The sequence below is a fragment of the Haemaphysalis longicornis genome, unplaced genomic scaffold (assembly GCF_048455015.1).
Source record: "Haemaphysalis longicornis isolate Haplotype H1 unplaced genomic scaffold, Haemaphysalis longicornis Haplotype H1 scaffold_5, whole genome shotgun sequence".
NCBI lineage: Eukaryota > Metazoa > Arthropoda > Arachnida > Ixodida > Ixodidae > Haemaphysalis > Haemaphysalis longicornis.
In genome coordinates this window covers 202851104-202870856 of record NW_027526385.1, presented here as the reverse complement: position 1 = coordinate 202870856, position 19753 = coordinate 202851104, and the positions used below count along the sequence as shown (strand labels likewise).

Genomic DNA, 19753 nt, shown 5'->3' with positions numbered 1-19753 from the left:
CAGTCTCTAGTGCACCCACATGCATGTATTTTTGTGGCTGTGTTTCTAGGCGAGGCAAAACATTCCCACGAAATCGACATAGCAAGAAAGCCTGGGATGAGGCATCATATTTTATGTTTACTGGCTGATGTTTGTGTCTTTTAAAATGCTCATAACCAGGAAACGTTCTTGCACACACTCATTTTAAACTTGCATAACCCTGCATCACTGTTTGCTTCAGAAGAACACTTCGACTAGTTCCACCAGTCTTGTCTTGCCATTCGCAATCAGTGATGCCACAAGTTGTCTGCAGAACAATGTACAGGGCAGCCGTGCCTGTTTTCACGACGCTTTGCGAATTTTCATGCACTAATAAAGTACTGCTGCTGCAAGTCGCATATTATTTGTATTCACAACACTGCAATTACCGATGCTGGCCAACTTGCTTTTGCACTTTAGTGTCTCTTCAGGCGTCTATAGTGTACCGTAAAACCATTAGGTCCCTCCTGGGCAGATGTACTGAACTATGCTCCTTGCTATGTCGCTTGTGCATCCCAGTAGATTTACTTCCTCATTCTCTTTTTAAGCATAGCAGCAATTTTTGAGGTGCAAAAAGTGTCGAAACATGAAAAAGTTCAGTGTAGTTTTTTGTGCTTAAAATGAGAGCTACTGTATTTACTCTCATAATGAACCCTCCCCCCACTTTTCTTGTTGAGAATTTACTTTTTTGTCACTGAATAAAAAATGCAACGGGAATATGTCTTATTTTAAGCATGGTTGCTGATGCTGTAGGCGATCACAGTAACGTGATATCGTGCTACAGTACGCGCAGAAATGCTAAAAATGCATTCCAAGAAAAAGAAATCTCATCCGCAGCCGGAGACGTGAGCGCGAATGCCGCGGCTTACAATTTAAAAATTGCGCGTTTGCGGTGCGCCACCTGTAGAATGCAAAACAAACCTTGCGCCATAAAAACGTTGCGGTGTGCGAAGTTCGAACAAAGCACCAAACGTACTCTGCACTGCTTCCCTGCTATTTGATGTTTAGGCTGGTTCTGCCGGCGTGCGAACAAAGCAGTAAACGTACTCCGCACTCCTCTGCTCTTGTTTAGGGCTCGTTCACGACGTTCACGGCACCAGCAGCATCAGTGGCGTAGAGTTTGCTGCAATTTTACGGTTTTTTTTTCTAGTTCGACGACGAAGTAGCAGTTAATTTCTTCAGCCGTTGTGACATGCGCGGGCGCGACCAACCTAGACTGCAAAGCCAGCGTCGATAACGTGGACGTGCTTCTTGCGGGGATGCGTACGCATGGCTGACTACTACGGCGAGGCAACCGTGCCGTGCGTCGTGGATCGTCGACTGGGAGCCCCCAACCCAACGAGGTACCATAGATGCTCTTCGGCAGTGTCTTTATTTATTATGGCAAGGTCCTCGGAGGCGTTGCCAAATCACCCCCCTACCCGACCTGGTAAAATCAAGACCACGACCGGTCGTGATCAAGACAAACTGATCAGTTGCAGTTGCGAAGCTACACCAGCGAGTTTTTTTTTTTTACTACGCATTTATTACAGTAGCGGTGGCTTAAAAATCTGGTTACTACTGACATCGCCTTTAACTAGTAAAGGAGGCGATGCTACTGATCACACTTGCTTCCGTCACGCTGAACAACGCCACGGGTCAATCATCGATGCCGCCGTCTTTCACGCTCAATTTCAAAGAGAGAACAGCTGAACTTCGTCGTTGTATGTTCTCTTGGCCGAGGTGAAAGAACATATAGCTTAAATTACATTACATTGAGTTGGGCTGGGATTTTTGACCACGATTTGAAGCACCCGTGCAAAAACAATCCGCATTTCACTTCATGTTCAAATTTATTTATTTTTCCTTACGTAAGATTAAACAATATCAGAATAATGGGTGATGTAATTCTAATTCACAAACAAATAACGCTTCATAGTATGGTCCGAGCAAAAAGAGTCAAGCATGTGTGTCATGCTTTTAACATTTTCACAGATGAATGATTTTTAGCCAATTATTTCCTGCCCCCTTCGGTCTATAAAGGGGCACCCCTTGCTGAGGAGGAAAAAAAGACCAACTGAAAATGCTTTAAAAGAGGCTTTAAACGTGTCGTGTTATTACGTGTTCAGTGGATTTAAACGTAACCGAAATGTGGGAAACATATAACTGTCCTATTTTGGAGAGAATTGTGTTATATGCAAGAGCATAACATGCAACTGTTCCGCTTCGATTTCGTAAGCGATTGAGCAAGTTTTTTTTTTTTTTGCTTGGTACCAACACAAATTTTCCTAAAACGCCATTTTTCATACATGCGAAAATTAAGTGAAAGGCGAGTGCTAAACCTGTACAATTTCTTATTCCGCGAAGTAGATCAGAACATGACTTGGAGGCACATTTTTAATACAGTATGCGCATCACCTTGGAACTTCAGCATTTCTTAGTTGTCTGATTGTGAAACTTCTCAGATGAAGTGGGTAATTGAAGTAAAAAAAACATTTGCAGGTTACAGATTGCATATTTGGTTCTCAATAATATTCTCACAACTAAAATAATTCATAATATTACCGTTTAACACGTTTGTGTTTCATAAAATTGTAATTTAAGTAAAAAAATATATTGCAGGTTAGTCGTTGTATATCAAGCTTTAAATAATATTTTGAGAATTGAGATAATTTGTGATATTCTCTTTTTACAGGTTTGTGTTCCACAAGGAGTGAAGGTGTCAGCACAGAAGCTTGAACGAAACTGCCGGAAAGCATTCTACTACTGCTAAGCATTTGTAGATGTCAAAATTAGGAAGTCACAAAAGCAACTCAGCAGAACGACCCATTCCTCAACTGGCCAGTCTCGCCGACTGCTGTCATCAAGCTGCATGAGGTGCTCAACCACGGGCTCGACTGCGCCGATGGGCTTCGCCTTCTAAAACCCACATCGGACAAAAGTGCCGCATTCTTCCGCTACTTTCAAGATGATACGACCCCAGCAGCCGCACTAGCTCCTCATAAAACGAAGCTGGCAAGGCAGGAGGACGGTGAGGGCCTGCTCGCTAGCAGCGCTGTAAATTCCCCAGTCAGCACCGTCTACCACTGGTTCTGCGGGTGGCGGAGAGGGCAGTATGGCGACGAAGGAGTGAGCCCCCTCACTAAGCTGGACAGAAGAGCACCAAATCACGTTGAACATTGTAAGTAGCTATGTACCCCAGCACACTCCATATATTGCTACTTTTATGTGACCTGTGCCAACGTTTATGCAAACATGGTATCTCTCTCAGTTTAATTTTCAGCTTCAAGCAAGCTATCATGCAGTGTAGACGGAAAGGTATCGCAGAAACTCTGTTCTGCAGGGTTGAATTCTCTAATTCGGGAGAAAGGCAGCGATGAGCACATGCACAGCCACGGCGCACTTAACTAGACTTGTCTGATGCACCTGTCCTAATGAAGATGGCACAGCCTGACTGTGAAAGCCTGTGCTTGTAAAACTACTTTTAAATTATGGCCCAGACGTTCATATGTCTCAGTACATACCTTCGCTCTACTATTTTTGTTCCACTTAGAAGGAATAAATGGGCGTGTGGTATTCGCCACAACAGTGCAGCTCATAATACATCTTTATACGTGGCACAGCTAACAGCAGCCTGGCGTGGGAGCAATGCGCAATTTGAATCAAATTCAATGTGAAGTGAATTTTCACTATTCACATTTGAAAATAATTCATTTGCAGTAATCTCTTGCCATTTACATTCGAATATATGTACTTCGCGGTTGGTTTCTACTATTTGTATTTGAGAATATTCGATCTGATTCACAGTCAGTTTTCACTATTCCTAACTGTTCACAGCATGTCTGGAGGGGGCATTCAGGAAGCTTGACTGGGAAAGCAAACACAGGACAACTCCCAAGAAGCCAGCACCAGCACACCCACAGGGCAAGGCCAACCGGTGGCAGCAGAGCCTGAACAGCAGCAGCTGCCTATGGATACCGAGCCACACCTGGAGGCCCAGGGTTCAACTGGAAGCAGTCACCAACGTGAGGTGTTGAGGTGTGGCTTGTGCTCGTGCATTTATTTTAGCAAAGCCTTATAATTGTGACCCTTACTCCAGTTACTGGACACCTAGGTAGCAACTAGACAACTGAACAAGATCTGTTTCTCAGCAACACACTCCACTTTTGGAAAGAGCTACCTATTTTATAACCACGTGCATGCATTTTTTCAGGGGTCTCTTGTAGTAAAATTTATTTTTACGAAGGTACAATTGCAGGAGCTAAGTAGAAGAAGGCTACAGGATGCCAAAAAAGACACTCCAAAATTAAGGCAATCCAACATGACTGCGTAGCATCATAGCAGAAGCAAGACGAACAAGTTTTTACAATGCATGTAAAGGGGAGCAAGAATGAAGTAGTATTCATATGTCACAGCTAGTGTGAAATTTTGTATGCTGGCTGTCGTATGTCTTCCGAGGCCCTTTCTGACATAGGGAGGGTGCTAAGAGGAGGACGAATAAACTTTCATTAAACAGCACTGTGCTGGTGTTAGGGGCCCCCACCAGGTGGGACAGTCTTCAGCCCAGCTTAAAAGAAGTGTTAAACAGACTCTGCCAGGATCCAATCTCATACCATTAGATACAGTCAGTTGCACAGTGCAAGTTTTTGAGATGTAAAATTTTACATTCTGGTCTTAATGTTTTTTCTGTGTGTTTCGCTGAATAGTCCTTGTATGCCACTAAGGCCCTGTGAATAAAAAGGTGCCTTGCGAAAGCGCTAGGTCAGGGGCTCTCAAGTAAGGCTTTGAGGAACCCTGAGATTTTGAAGAGGCGTTTCTTGGGTTCTGTGAGACTAAAGTGGCTATGGTGTTGTGCTGCTGAGCCCAAGGACATGGGTTCGATACCGGCTGCGGTAGCAATTTTCCTGATAGAAGTGAAAAGCGAAAGCGTCTGTGTGTCGAGATTTCGGCGCACGTTAACTCTTCCTAGCTGTTCCTAGGTGACCAAAATTAAACCCCAGCTGTCTCCACTACAGCGCGCCTCATAAGCAAGGTGTAGTTTCGGTACTTTAAACCTCACAGTCAATCAATCAATCAGTCATTATTATGTAACTGAACATGGCACTAAACAAAGCTTTTTCTTGTGTTTTATTTTAGTTCAATGAATGCATTAGAGGGACGGACAACCGATTTTTGTCGCGTATATGTTCTCTAGCTCATATGAAAGCCAGCGTTTTATATAGCCCGATAACCACAAGCAATATCTAAACAAACTGGCGGAAATAATTTTATTAGGCAGCAAACTTCCTGAAATCGGAAGGGTGGCGATTCGTATTGTCGAAACTTGACACTACAATATGTGTCCCTGTCACGTGACCTGCAAACCTAGCAGCTACTGTAACTGCTGAAGCGTTTATTTGGGTATTGAAAACCTTTTAAAACAAGTATTTGTACATGGTTAAATTGCATATGTATTTCTAAACGTTTTTCTGAAATTTTTAAAGACACGCCGCTCGCCGTCGCTGGGTGCCTCTCAGCATGCTTCCCAGTGTGGCTAACTGAGCCTCCATGCCCAGAATCAACGGCAGCGTTCAGTAAACAGACCCAGCGAAGGAGCTTTGACGATTCTGCCTGAGTCAGGGGCGTTTGTTCTGTCAAAATATGATTTCAGTTTCCAAATACGCCAACGGCAGCTTTAAAAAAAAAAGAAATGTCGCCCCCGGGGAGAATCGAACTTCCCGCCTTCACAACGTGAAGCCAGATTCTACCTATCGTCTATCCCAACAGATGGTGCGTTCGTACAAAATAGACCGTTGCATTAAAAAAAAACACATAAAGGAGCAGGAAAGCCTGCCATTCAAACTTTATTAGCTGGGAACAAGTTTTTAAATATTGTTTTTTATTTCGCATACAAATAAAAGTATGTTGCCCAGCTACTCTATTGCATGGTTGCCAGCATTAGTTTTGGGAGGGACACATATGGCTTGTAGATAAAAAAATTCGATTTAAAAAGTTCTAGGGCATTATCAGCAAAACCGTTTCTCGTCAAGGTGCTTTAAGTGATGCCCTTTCATTTGGGATAGAGAATATATACTTGACAAAAATCGGTTGTCTGTCCCTTTAATGTTTGTGAAACTAATCTGTAAATACCTGCGTAGTATTCTCTGGTCCAAACTGGTTATCTAAGCTTGGCAGGGGAAGGTGAGTTCTGTGAACATTTTTCTGTCCTAATGGGTTTCCCGGTAGGCCCATAGTTGAATACCTACGGAACACCCTTATTACTTCAGCAGTGCAAAGAAGACAATAGTAAAGATAGGAGATGCAACAAATTTTGAGTAAATTATCCTGAACAAATTTTTCGTAGGACACTGCGGAGCTGCAGAAGATCTACGAGGAGTGGTGGCACCAGCCTTCCCTAGCTGCTGGCAACCCATATTATGCCACTGCCCTTCAGCAGCTGCTGCGGCAGATGCACAAGATCAGAAAGGAGCCCCAGGAAGGAGCCTGCCCATGAAGGCAGGCTTCACCAGCGCCCGGAGGTGCGGCTGTACCGTCAAGGTCCAGCCCACAAGCATTGCCAGGCGTCGCCCTGGGGTCAACCGGGGACCAGGTAGAGTGCCTGCTGGCCAAGAGCTCGGCTAGCAAGAAGGTCAAGCGGTCCTCACGCCCTGAACCTCAGCGTCAGAGATGGGGTGCCGCACGCCAAAGCTCTCGGACTACAGAAGGGACAGAAGGCACCTAATAGGGTGCCCCTTGTGTGGGCCTCTTCATTTAGGGTTATGTTTTCTCCGGAGGTGTGTGAATGGCACTACAAGTCGTAAATGAATAGTGAAAACTCACGGGAAATCAAATCCAATATTTTTAAATGCACATGTCTCAGCATTAAAGGCCAACTGCACTCAAATTTTTCTTTGTCCAAATAAGCAGTCTAAGCTCTTAAAATCACCTTGGCGAAATCCTGAGCTTCGCAAGCACACTGCACACTAGGTACCATCGTTCAAAGTAGCTCCATGCAGACGACGTTTGAACCTGGCGGAGAGTTGCCGAAACAAGTTCCGAGCAGCCTGTGACGGAGGTTGGGGAACCTGTCCCGTGAAGCTCGCATTTCTCCGGCGACTTGCAGGGCGCTCCGCCAGGTGCAGGGATGTGCTCGCCCGGGGTTTCTTTGCTACACCAGCGCGCTGTACCGCCGTCGCCATCACATGTTTAAACTAACCGCATAAGCAGGCGTATCCGCCATTTTTTTTTTCAATGTAAAAAAAAAGAAAGAAAGATTAGAAGCCTACAAACTATTCACGCCCTTGCGAATGTCTTGGTGTTAGCAAACCTCTTTTTACTTAAAAATAAAATTTTTACTCAAAGATAAAAATAGCGCGAAATGAGCACATGCCTTACATTTGTCATTCCTATTGCATTTACCACAGAAAAAAAAAGATATTTTATAACTTTTTGGCCGCTTGCATCCCGCGTCCAATATGGGCCATATTTGGGCTGGCCCAACGCCACCTCCATCCTTTAGACCTTTTCAAAAGTTTGACGACCTAAATAGAGTTGTTGTACACGCGGCTATAAACGCTTGTGTGACTTTTGCCTCACTCGCTAAGTGAGCCAAAATCAGCCTTTCTCTAACTAACAAATACATCAGCACAAATATCGGCCGTCGTCTTCGTCAAGTGCGAAAACTAACGAAACTTCTCCTCTCCGAAATAATAGACTAGATTTTTAAAAGTTCAATTCCCAAGTGAAGTATTTACTTTGAGCGTTAGATTTAGTTTATTTGAAAGTAAAATGTTTTCAGCAGCACCTGTCTCTGGTTAAAGTAGAAAACAGTGGCAGATAGGAAATGTTTTCGTGCTTTAGTGCATCATTTAGCTGTGGAAGCTGGCTTATCGTTTTAGATCCGTTTTATAATTCGTTTCCCGATGGGCAGCAAGGCAAAAAATACTGGGTTGATATCCACGAAGCTGTTTGCGCATAATGTATGGTAAAAATAGTGATCGATCGCAGCCCGCGTGCTGTTTGTTCCCTTCAAAGAGAGAGACGTATCGGCTATAACAAAAGCTCCTTTTCGAAATCGTACGGGCAAGTAGCGTTGTAAATCAGGGTCCGCTTTTTTAGTAAAATATGCTGTTGGGCTAGTTGGTTCATTGCTTAAGGAAAATCGAGCGCTACAAACGAGGACAGAAAAAACGAAGAACGACGAGACAGATGCGCTACTAACAACTGATTTATTCCAAGGAAAGACAGAGATATAAGTAGCTTGTCTACAAATGCACAAACATACACAAAGGATAATAGATCTGAAAAAGATACTATGAAAACAAAATAGCCACAGCTGAAGACAATTATCACACCTTTTTATCGCATGTTGTCTAGGATCCGGTACTCCTTCGAAAACAGGGATAGCGATGCTTCACTGATACAGCCTGCGCTGTTTTTTTTGGGGGGGATAAAATACGCTTCGCGCAGTTCTTGCGCCACGGTGTCACGACTCTTTCCGATAATGATTGTCTCTGTCAGTCTCGGAAGGCATCCTTTGCCACACTCGCGGCAGTGATGAGGCAAATGCGACCCGGTGCCATTCTTCATGGAAAGATCATGTTCCCTGAGGCGGTCATTTACGCATCGGCTGGTTTGTCTGATGTACACCTTACTGCAGAAGCAGTCATCGAAGTATGTCAGGAACACCTTGGGTATCGGCTAAAATAATTCCAATGCCTTGTTTTAAATTGCTTCCATTGTAATATTTGCAGTCGTGACTGAAATAGATGCTCCCATAGCGGTACCGAAAACTTGCCTGTAGAATTCGCTTTTGTGCGAGAAGCACGTGTTAGACAGGCAAAACCGTAGCAAGGTGCAGAGCTCAGTGACATCGAACGGCGTGCGATACACTAATGTCATGTCCTTGTGGAGGAACTGCCTGGAAGTGGAGCCCTTGCTCGTGTCTTCAGAAAATGTGGTGTGCAGATCGCGCATGTGCAAGCAAGCAAGCTCAAGGGTGACTTGCTTAACATAAAGGATCCTCCCTCGGCAACGTTTCCCTGGTGTGATCTACAAAATCCCATGCGCCGACTGCGAATCGGAATACATTGGTGAAAGCGGAAATTTCTGCCGGCGTCTTAAACAGCACAAAAATGACGTCACCAAGGGCCACACCGTGACGAATGCACTTGCAGAGCATGCCGAGAAGATGGGCCACAAGATAGAGTGGGACCACGCGCGCATCATAGCCACGGAGTGGAGTGGATAAACTTTATTAAGACGAGCTTCAGGTGCCCGCCAGGGGGGCCTCCTGTAGTCCGGGAAGCCCTGGTCCGCGCTGGCTGCCCTAGCCCTCTCCACCAGGATACGCTGGACTGAGAGGTCGGAGCTGGCCAGCTGGTCCGCCCACTGCTCGTACGTTGGGTGAGGATTTGGGGTAAGAGATGGGGTTTTCTGACACTCCCATACCATGTGGTACAGGGTGCCTGGTTGGGGACACAAATTACACGTTGAGTAGTAGAGGGTGGGGTACATGGCATGGAAGAAAGGCAGTCGCCTGTGCTCTGGATAAATGGGGATGTGGTGGCGGGAAGCGTCGTCGTTCGTGGCGGTAATGGGCGCGGATGTCTGCGTATGAATTCAGAGTATCGGGCTTGGGAGAGCGAAGGGGCTGCGTGACTTCGCCTTCTTGAGAAACGGCCCGGTGTGTATGAACGCGGGCAGCGGCGTGTGCCGCCTCGTTCCCCTCGAAGGACTCATGTCCGGGGGTCAGATGATGTGCATTTCCGGGAGCTGGTGCACACTTTGCAGAATTTTTAAGGCCGTGGGTGTTATTCGACCTAGCAGGAAGTTGCGGCAGGCGGATTATAGTGAAGTAGTCGTTTCCAGTGGTGGCGGCTAGAGCGATGGCAAGTCCTTCTGCTGCCTCAATAGATGTCGTGTGTAGTGTAGCGGCCGTCAGTTCTGCACTGTTGGCTCCGGTGACACTCACGGCATGTTCCGGTTGTTGGTGGTATGGAGAGGCATCCATGTAACGAGTACAGGGAGAGTTGGGGAAGCGTTTTTTAAGGGCTCGTATCCGGGCTTCTCGGCGTGCCTTGTTATAGATGGGGTGCATATTTCGGGAAATGGGTGCGATTGTGATGTACTGTCGGATGGTTAGAGGGATGCGTTGCCTCTGTTCGCATATTGGGGGAGGCCTGTAGCCGAGCCGGGTAAGTGTAGCCCTGCCGGTTGGCGTGAGCTTAAGTCGCGTGAATTGGGAGATGCGATAAGCTTCTTCCAGTTCCTCCCATGTATTATGGATGCCGAGCTGTAGAAGTTTTCCTGTTGCTATTTTTGGAGGCAGTCCAAGGGCGGCCTCGTGGGCCTGGCGTATGGCGATGTTTAGCTTTTCTTTCTCTGCGGGTTTCAGGGCCAAATACGGTGGCGTAACCTGGCTAATAAGGAGGACGTGAATGATGCGCAGGGTGTCAGCTTCTTGTAGCCCAAGTCGCTGATGGGAGATCCTGCGGATGAGGTGAATGAGCTGGTCAAGAGTCCGTTGCAAGGGAAGGATAGTCTGAGCGCCTGAGCCCTCTTTTGGTATGGTGAGGCCTAATATGCGTAGGAGTGGGACATTGGGGACTCGTTGCTCATTAATGGTAAGTTCTCGATCTGGTATGGGATCTGGACGCTTCTTATATGTTCTTTTGCACAGGGTTAGAAGGGCAGATTTTTCGGGGGCACAATCGAGTCCTCGGGCTTTCAGGTATTGTTGGGTGACCTGAATGGCTGCTTGAAGTGCATCTTGCTGGTCGCCCGGAGATCCAGTGGGGACCCAGAGCGTTAGGTCGTCCGCGTATATTGCGTGGCGAAGATTCGGGATGGCTTTTAGTAGGGGTGGCAAGTCTTTCATTATGAGGTTGAATAGTATTTGGGATACTACCAACCCCTGCGGAGTGCCCTTTGGCAGGGTTTTAAATGCGTCGGATCGACGGTGCCCGATGCCCACTGTTGCTGTGTGCTGGGTTAGAAAGGAGACTAAGTATTGGAATGTGCGCTCGCCACAGTTTGTAGATGCGAGGCCTTGAAGGATGGCTTGGTGAGAAACGTTGTCGAATGCCCCCTTAATGTCAAGGGCCAAGATGGACCGCTTGCTGTGGCTATTAAATTCGTCCAGCACTTCCTCCTTAAGCTGAAGTAGTATGTCTTGGGTTGACAGATGTGGGCGGAAGCCGTACATCGTGTCAGGGAAGTAGCTGTTGTCTTAAACGTGGGGCGAGAGCCGGTTGTAAACCAGGTGTTCAAACAATTTGCCGACACGAGGTCAGAGAAATAGGCCTCAGATTCTTGGAGTTCAAGGGTTTGCCGGGCTTGGGAATGAAAGTGACGTCTGCGTGTTTCCACTGTGGGGGCAAGGAACCCGCCAGCCAGCACTCATTGATGTAGACTAGAAGATTTTCTAGGACGGCATGGTCGAGGTTTCGCAATAATTTGTTAGGGATTTTGTCTCGACCCGGAGTGGTGTTTCGGGTGAGGTTGTACGCTGCCGCCTCGATTTCAGCAATGGAGAACGGCTCGTCCATTTTGGGATTCGGATCGCCTGTGTAGTCAGGTGCCTGGGTGGGTTGGATGTGAGGTGGGGGCGCCAAGGCTTGCTTAATAAGTTCGTCCAACAAGTCTTCTTCTGTGCCCGGGTAATTGTGGATTAATCGGCGAAGCTGGTCTGCTGCGACCGCCTTATATTCACCGGGGCCCATAAGGGAACGGAGCAGGTACCATGTGCGGCGGGTTCCCAGCGTTCCTTGCAGCTTGTTGCAGAACTGCGTCCAGTTGTGCTGGCTCAGCTCACGGGCGTACACTTCAGCTTCTGCCGTAATTTCCGCAATGCGGATCTTCAGCTTGCGGTTCGTCTTGTTCTTTTTCCACCGCCTGATTAGCCCTCTACGGTCGTCCCAGAGGTGGAGGAGATGGGCATCGATGGCTGGGTTATCCTGCGTAAGGGAAAGTTCCTTGGCGTGTTTTCTTGCCTCTTGAATGAGCTTGGTAGTCCATTCCTCGAGACTGTTATCCGATCAGTGGGGGTGGTTTCTCGGAAGTTCTTCCAATTTGTTATGCACGCAGTGCCAATTTTTTGGCTGCTCGCTCTTTGATGGGAGATTTGTGACTGAATTATGTAGTGGTCGCCGGGGAAGAATTTCGCAACGAGGCTCAATCTTGAATCGCTAATAATTCAGACAAGCAACACAATCAACAGATCATCTGGCACTCTAAACCATGTGTACTCCCGTACATTACGTCATGCGCTCAACGGTACTTAGGAGCCTGCTGCTAAGCCATCAATCCATTATGAACAAGGGATCCATACGGATCCCGAAACGTCAATTTTGTTGCAACATTTATACAAATGCCTTTACCTGACCAGATGGCATTCCGTCGAACTCTCGACAAAGACAGAGATTGGCTTATAGGTTTATAGATGACGCAGCTACACTCTCACACCTACCGACAGTGCTACTTGGGAATGCCACATCAAAGGGAACATTAAGGCGTCTCTCGCAGCAGAGCGCACATGCAGCAAGCTACTCTGTGAAGCACAGCTCAATGGGTAGGCCACGCATCACACATAAAACAGCAACTGTATGTCGCAGCTTTGCTTGTTAATCATCTGTACAGACTGTGTAGGTGAATTTTTTTGCCAATGCACTTAGTGAGAGATGTTGCTGTGCTTTGTTTGTGTGGGTGCTGCTACAATTGCTGAAGTTGTTAATGTGAATGTACTGAGTGATAGGAGTATGCATATGACTGAAGTTGTGTTTTTATGGTTCGCATAATGCCACCTTTTTAAGGCTAGGACGCAGGCTCCTGCTTGTGATTCTTGCTTTTGATGTTTTGTACTTGCATATCTTTGTGGTGCAAACAAATAAACTTTGTTGCAAGTCAAGCACTTGTCGTGTCCTTCTTTCAGGCCTGTGGGCAGCAGAAATGCCACAAGGTGTAATATGCGCAGAATGTAGCTCACTCATTTCAAGCACGAAGAACTACACTGAACTTTTTCATGTTTCGACACTTTTTGCACCTCAAAGGTTGCTGCTATGCTTAAAAAGAGAGAAAGAGGAAGTAAATATATTGGGATGCAAAAGCGACATAGCACAGGAGCATAGTTCAGCACATCTGCCCAGGAGGGACCTAATGGATTTACGGTACACAACAGACGCCTAAAGAGACACTAAAGTGCAAAAGCAAGTTGGCCAGCATCAGTAATTACAGTGTTGTGAATACAAATAATATGTCACTTGCAGCAGCAGTACTTTATTAGTGCATGAAAATTCCCAAAGTGGCGTGAAAACAGGCACGGCTGCCCCATATATTGTTCTGCACGACAACTTGTGACATTACTAATTGCGGATGTCAAGACATGACTGGTGGAACTAGTCGTAGCGTTCTTCTGAAGCAAACACTGATGCAGGGATATGAATGCGTGCAAGAACTTTTCCTGGTGTTGTGCTTCTTAAAAGACAAAAACCTCATCTAGCAAACATAAAATATGATGCCTCATCCCACACTTTGTTGCAGTGTCGATTTCATCAGAATGTTTTGCCTTGCCTACAAGCACAGCCACAAAAATGCATGCATGTGGGTGCACTAGAGACTGTAGTACTGTGCCTAGCTAGTGACTTAGCGCATACAGATAAAGCAGCTAGTGACAGCAGGGGATTATGAGCACAATCAGCAGGAAATAAGACGGCTGTAAAATGCTTTGATCAATGGCGCGGGCATGTTCGCGTAGCAGCTTTTCCTAGGTGGTGCCACTGCGGGCGTTCCTAGGGAAGCTTTGCCGATGTCATAATGCCCTGCCAGCAAAGAGATGGGGCTGGGTGGCCTATTTTGCTGTACGCCGCCACACCAAGGTAGCATTAGGTAGAATGTAACAGAATGACAGAACGTAACTTTGAAAAGTAAAGGGCAATCACAAAAGTTTTTAAGAAGGCGGTAACAACTGAATAGTCGGGCTTGGCTTGCTCTGGGCGCTTTGTGACGTGCCCTGATATGTTTCCAAAAAGCGAAAGAGAAAAAGCCAGTTCGATGAAAAGGCTTTGAAAAATTGTGGTTTTTCTGGCAGACCAACTTTTACAGCCAGTTCAGCACTGTTAGCTGGCCTGCAGCAACACATGCATGTACACTTCACTCTTAAAAGAGTGTCTCGTGCGCAAATTCAGCGTACAGCAGACCGATTGCAAAGCGTGGGTGTTAGCAAGTTTGTCACATAGCCTTTGATGTGATGACTATTGCATTATAATGACCAGTTTCCCAAATATGCTTCCAGAAGTTAGCATTTTTAAGCAATTCTGCTCTCACCATGTGAACTGCACGACAGGTGAAAACAATGGCTACCGTGGCTGTAGCCAAAGAAAACGGGGGCGAAATTTGATTAAGCACCGGACAACACATTTAGCAACGGAAGCACACACCAAAGGCCACAATGAAGACATGAGGAAACGTAGAGCGCTGAAGTTTACAGGACGACAAGAGAATAAAGGGACAAACGAAACGCTTGGTGTGATTCGTTTGCTCCTTTATTCTGTGGTCGTCTTTTAAACTTCAGCGCTCTGCTTTTCCTCATGTCTTCATACCAACTAGCCCAACACCCAAGCTTTACTGAATAACACAATTAAAGATCATCCTGCCTGATGGAGGCAACGCATGTGAGCAATAGTAAATCACTGAAGGACTCTGGTCAGATATCATTCCGCCTGACGAAACTTTAGGGAGTTCCAATTGCCGTCTCGTCAGCACGGAACGCTAGAAAAAAAATATATCTGAAGCAACACGGTTGTCTGCACTATCGCAGAAACAATCGGGGCAATTTTCGGGCCAAAGGTTAAGCTGATTCCATGTAGGGATGTAGGGTAAACGGTGCAGATCCACGTTTGACAAACAGCCGTTCCAACCACGCGGCGATTCGCGAACCGCCAAGGGCATGAAATAGAGCAATAGTAAATCACTGAATGACTCTGGCCAGTTATCACTCCGCCTGACGAAACTTTAGAGAGTTCCAATTGCCGTCGCGTCAGCACGGAACGCTAGAAAAAAAATATATCTGAAGCAACACGGTTGTCTGCACCCGTGGTCTGCACTATCGCAGAAACAATCAGGGCACAAAATGCAATTTTCGGGCCAAAGGTTAAGCTGATTCCATGTAGGGTAAACAGTGCAGATCCACGTTTGACAAACAGCCGTTCCAACCACGCGGCGATTTGCGAACGGCTGAGGAGGCACTTCGAAATCCACAGCGGCGGGCAACACCTGACAATTAAAGGTTGACTTTATAGCGGCGGTCGATCACCACAGGGTGAATGGTGTAGATCTAGATACACGCTCGAGAAACAACCGGTTCATATACACGGCGATTGGCGAACGGTTGAGGCACTTCGAAATCTACAGCAGCGGGCAACGCCTGAGAACGCGTAATCACGCACAGAGGCACGGTTGAAGCACTTCACGTAAGAGCATGAGGAGCGGATGCGGTAGCGCACACTGTGTATCCAAACCACGACCGGCTGTCGTGACCCAAACCACGACCGGCTTGATCCAAACACTTGCCGCTTCACGTAAGTGCATAAGCGGCGGGAAACACCTGTTGAGAACGCGAAATCCAACACAGGCACGGGTGAAGCACTCGTAACTAACGTTGCTCGTAATTTCGTTAGAATATGAATGATTAGGCGTTCAATCCACAGCGCGGCCGTCGCAGAAAGCGAAATACAACATGCCGACTGAAACACTTCACGTAACATGAGCACTAGAGCCACTAAATAAGCTACGCTTCATCTAGTGGCTCTAATGAGCACAGGCTAGCGCAGAGGGCACAGCTCCGGCGGCTCCGGCAGGTCCCAGAACGCAGGGAGTGTGCACAACGGCGGAAAAGCCAAGCGCCCTTCGCCTTTCCCACTCGCACTCCTCCTTTTCTCTCTTTCGCGTCTGAGCGTCCGGGCAATTTATTTCACGCTTCGCGGCAATATACTCACCGTAACAAATTGAACTTGACTACGCCAAAAAGAGCTAAGTTACCTCACATGTAGTTGGACCCCTATGTACACTATCGGTCGCAGCCTAAGGCGATGTTCTCCCATTGAAATGACGAATTTCTGATCACACCTATGTTCGTCGGCTTCGATATTCACAATGACTTTGCCGACTGGCAGATTGGCTGTTCCCTCTTTATAAAATACACTTCATTTTAACTGTCCATAAGCTCACTGTCTTCTGGCGTGTACCACGTCACCACAACTCGACTTGTCAATTGCGTATTCCTTCCAGAATAGTGTATTAGTTTAGTGGGTCTGAACACGCATTGCTTGCGCATGTGGCGAGGCAGTGTGTACTCCTAGCAATGCTCCTGTGCGCAGGTTTATTGGAGTATGAATAAATCAATATGAACGGCAGATTGCAAGCACTGATAATACATAAACTCTTGATGACTGTGATTCTTCTTGTGAGTTAATGTTGCAGCAACACGAACTTTTCACGCAAGGAACCTGATTATTGAGTTCAAGTGGCAACGATGGTTTTATGGGTGCCGAAGCTTAATTAGTGGAGCAGTTACGCATAGCAGCGACAGGAAGGTGTTCCCTTTCTGATCGTAACAATATATTCTCATCTGCCATTCCTCCAGTCAAACAATATTTTGTCAGCCTCTATCTAATCTGAGGCTCTTCCCTTCTCTCGCTCACCCTGGCAATGTTATTGCGATTTCCTCCCTTTTAAGATATATCGCTGATCACAAGCCTTCGGTTGGGTTTAAATATCAAGAATATCAGCTGTGGTTTAGTTGGTTTCCCTGTCATCATATAAATAAAAGACTTTTGTAGTTCCAGTAATTGACGTTACAGTACCAACGGCCAAATAAAATGAACCTCGTTACTCAGTGGTATTGGCGAGGCTCTTGTTCATTCAATGTACCGGGCTCGATCTTATCAGCACCTAAGCAGAACCTGGGCACGAAGGTGTGGCTTTTCTATTACGGACAGAGTCGCCCAACAAAACACAACTACTTTTCTGACGTTTCCAGATTTTTCTTCTATACCTTCCCCAGTGATATGGTTATCCGGATTTTCTCAAGTAGATATTGTGGAGCACAGTGCAATTTTCGGGCCTTAATTTCGGCAATGTCTTCGTGGTTTGGTCGAATTTTCAGTCACCATTTTTGTAAAAGATTTTATTGTTCTCAATAGGTTAAAATTAAAAGCACGCATTATCTTTCACGCCCTGAACGTGGTTATTTATTTTCGTTAGCAATGCTTTTATTTTTTGTTGCGACAGTTCTCATTCATGCGAGCTCCAAAGCGGCGCACAGCCGCGAAGCGGTGCCTCTTTAGGGTGTCGCTCAGGGAAGTGGCCTGCCACCCCTGTTTTTTAACGCAATTTTTGCCTGCCTGTTCGACAACTCAGGCACTCCATTTTTTGGGGCCCCACAGTAATGCTACACTGATTTTTCGTGCGAGGTACATATTTTCTGTTCGTTTGTTTTTAGAACTTTTGAGAATCACAAATTGCCATGGTGCTAAGCCAAAAGGCAACTGTGGTAGTTGCTAAACTAGGCCTCTAGCACCTAGCAGCGCAAGCGACAGGAACAGTGGCAACTACACATAATTAAATAATACAACTGTGCATACACACTTTTAGTATAATAAACGTATTTAATACATAATACAAAAACGTTTGACTGAAGACAGATACATGGTTTTTGCGTAACAAAATTTGAAATATACCGTAAAGTTACACCGCTTTTGCGACTGTAGCAGAAATAGCGTACAAGCCTACAGAAAATAACACAAACTTACCAGAAATCTTACACGTCACGTAGAAAATACACTTTCGTTCTTCTTCTTAAAGTGTACCGAGGAAGTTTGCTAGATAATGTCAAACATTGCAGGGTGACGGTTATGGACATATCAGAGCTCAAATCGGTCCACGGGCCGAATATCGGGCATGGAATTTCCGCAAGGTCAAGTTTTAGGTCATCATGTACATAACCGCACGAGTTTTATGCTTTGAGGCAAAACCGATTGCATCATGAGCAGATAAATCAGGAAATTACGAATAAAGGTTCGCTTGTTTATTGGTGGTATTTTTATCTTTGGGTGTACCGGTGCTCACTTTTAGTAGCAGCGCTAGAGCGCCCACCAGAAAGATGTGTTTTCTTTTTAGGTCTTCATAGATGTCCCTCTTGTGCCACACCTTAAAACTAATGACTTTGCTTGTTGGCCTCTACTTTGCCACTTCCCAAGAGGGAACATGCTCACCTTCTGTGAGCTTGACTGTAATATCAGGTTTTTAATGTAGCCTTCTCAATTGGCATGGCTGCATACCACTCTTAAACCAATGTTTAGGTTATAGTCGACTACGGCTGCAGGAGGGTCCGCTACAAACGTAGCCAAAAGAAATGTTTTCGTCCACACGTTAGAAAAGTTCCCACTAAATTTTTGCTTTGTACTTTAACTAGAAATGAAGAACTCGTATATATTTGTTGCCTACAAGTAAACCAGTTCATCAGGCGCACGGTAAAGCCAAGTTGTTTACGCCAGGTTCTGTTCCTTCCGCTACTAAGGCAGTGGTTGAGGTTGATATCCTATGGTAGGAATCGTTCCCTGGGCAAGCTTTGACTAGGAACGGCTGCCATACCCAACATTGAGATTTATAAGCTTTGGAAACAAATCTGATAGCTGTATAGCTGTAGTGAAAATGCTGCAAGCGCCGGAAACGTGGCTGTCGATTATTGCTTCTTCCGATTTAAAAATCTTGCGTCAGCCGACATAAGTGTGTCTGCTTCTTTTCGCGCAAAATGATCCCTTGTGGTGTTTATGCAAAATTCAGCCTCCCTTGCGATCTTCGGACGTCGATATAATACCTTTTCTTCAAGAGTTTGTTTCGAAATATTGCCTCGTTTCAAGTATACGATGGTTTGAATTACTGGGCATAGTTGAAAATAACAAAATGTTAGTTGCGCACTTTTTTGCGGTAGCAGTGTTGTTTACTTCTGTACGTTAGCGTTTGCGTAGCTTAGAAATAGGTTGCTCTAGAATTGATTCTTGAACAATATTTCATGTGGCTGTCAGTGATTGGTACAAGCGACATTATTGGGCCATGTTTTTTCGAGTATTTTACGCACTATGTTTATTTCCAAACCGTACTCTGAAGGAAGCGAAGGTGGCTCTTTTGGAAATTAAACTTTGCCTCACCCAACTGAGCAGGACCATTCACAAACAGTTCTACTCAGACTGGCACCCGTCTTCGGCAGCTGCAACTGGCAGGTTTCTTTGTGTAAAGCTCGTCTTTTTTGCAGAAGTCAACAATGTTAAGTAACGAGCCTAAAACGCAGCTAGAATTGCAATGAATGAATAATAGCGAATGTGAAATCTTCCTGAGAGAGCATAATGCGCTGACAGCAAAACAACACCGTCCTCATTTCGAAATAACGGGCGGCTCTTGCATGCATCCGCCTCCCCTCAAAACTATAGAACACCTGTCGTTCTCAGTCGTCTTGCGAAGCTATCGGCCGGAGATTATTGGTGGAAATACTGAAGGAAGGTCAGCAGGTTGAATAAGTACATTCTCTTTACAGACAAACTCACCAACACGTGTTCATTAGTTTGCTGGAAAAATCTAGTGAAAAAAAAAACGAATGTCGATCATCAGTGGCACTCAAGTAGGAGCATTTTAGTGAGCAACCTTGATGTGGAAAAAATAGTACACGTTGCTATTTTGGCTGATCTACTCAAACTGAATTATCAACGAAACAAATATGATACAC

At 45.8% G+C, this 19753-nt stretch overlaps 1 long non-coding RNA gene across 1 annotated transcript; it reads left to right on the top strand.

The window, feature by feature from the left end:
• Window positions 1–910: 910 nt before the first annotated feature.
• On the top strand, window positions 911–7152 carry LOC144138930 (uncharacterized). Its single transcript, XR_013316008.1, has 4 exons — window positions 911–1361; window positions 2693–3178; window positions 3835–4035; window positions 6341–7152. It is a non-coding gene; the product is annotated as an uncharacterized LOC144138930 (long non-coding RNA).
• Window positions 7153–19753: the final 12601 nt, after the last annotated feature.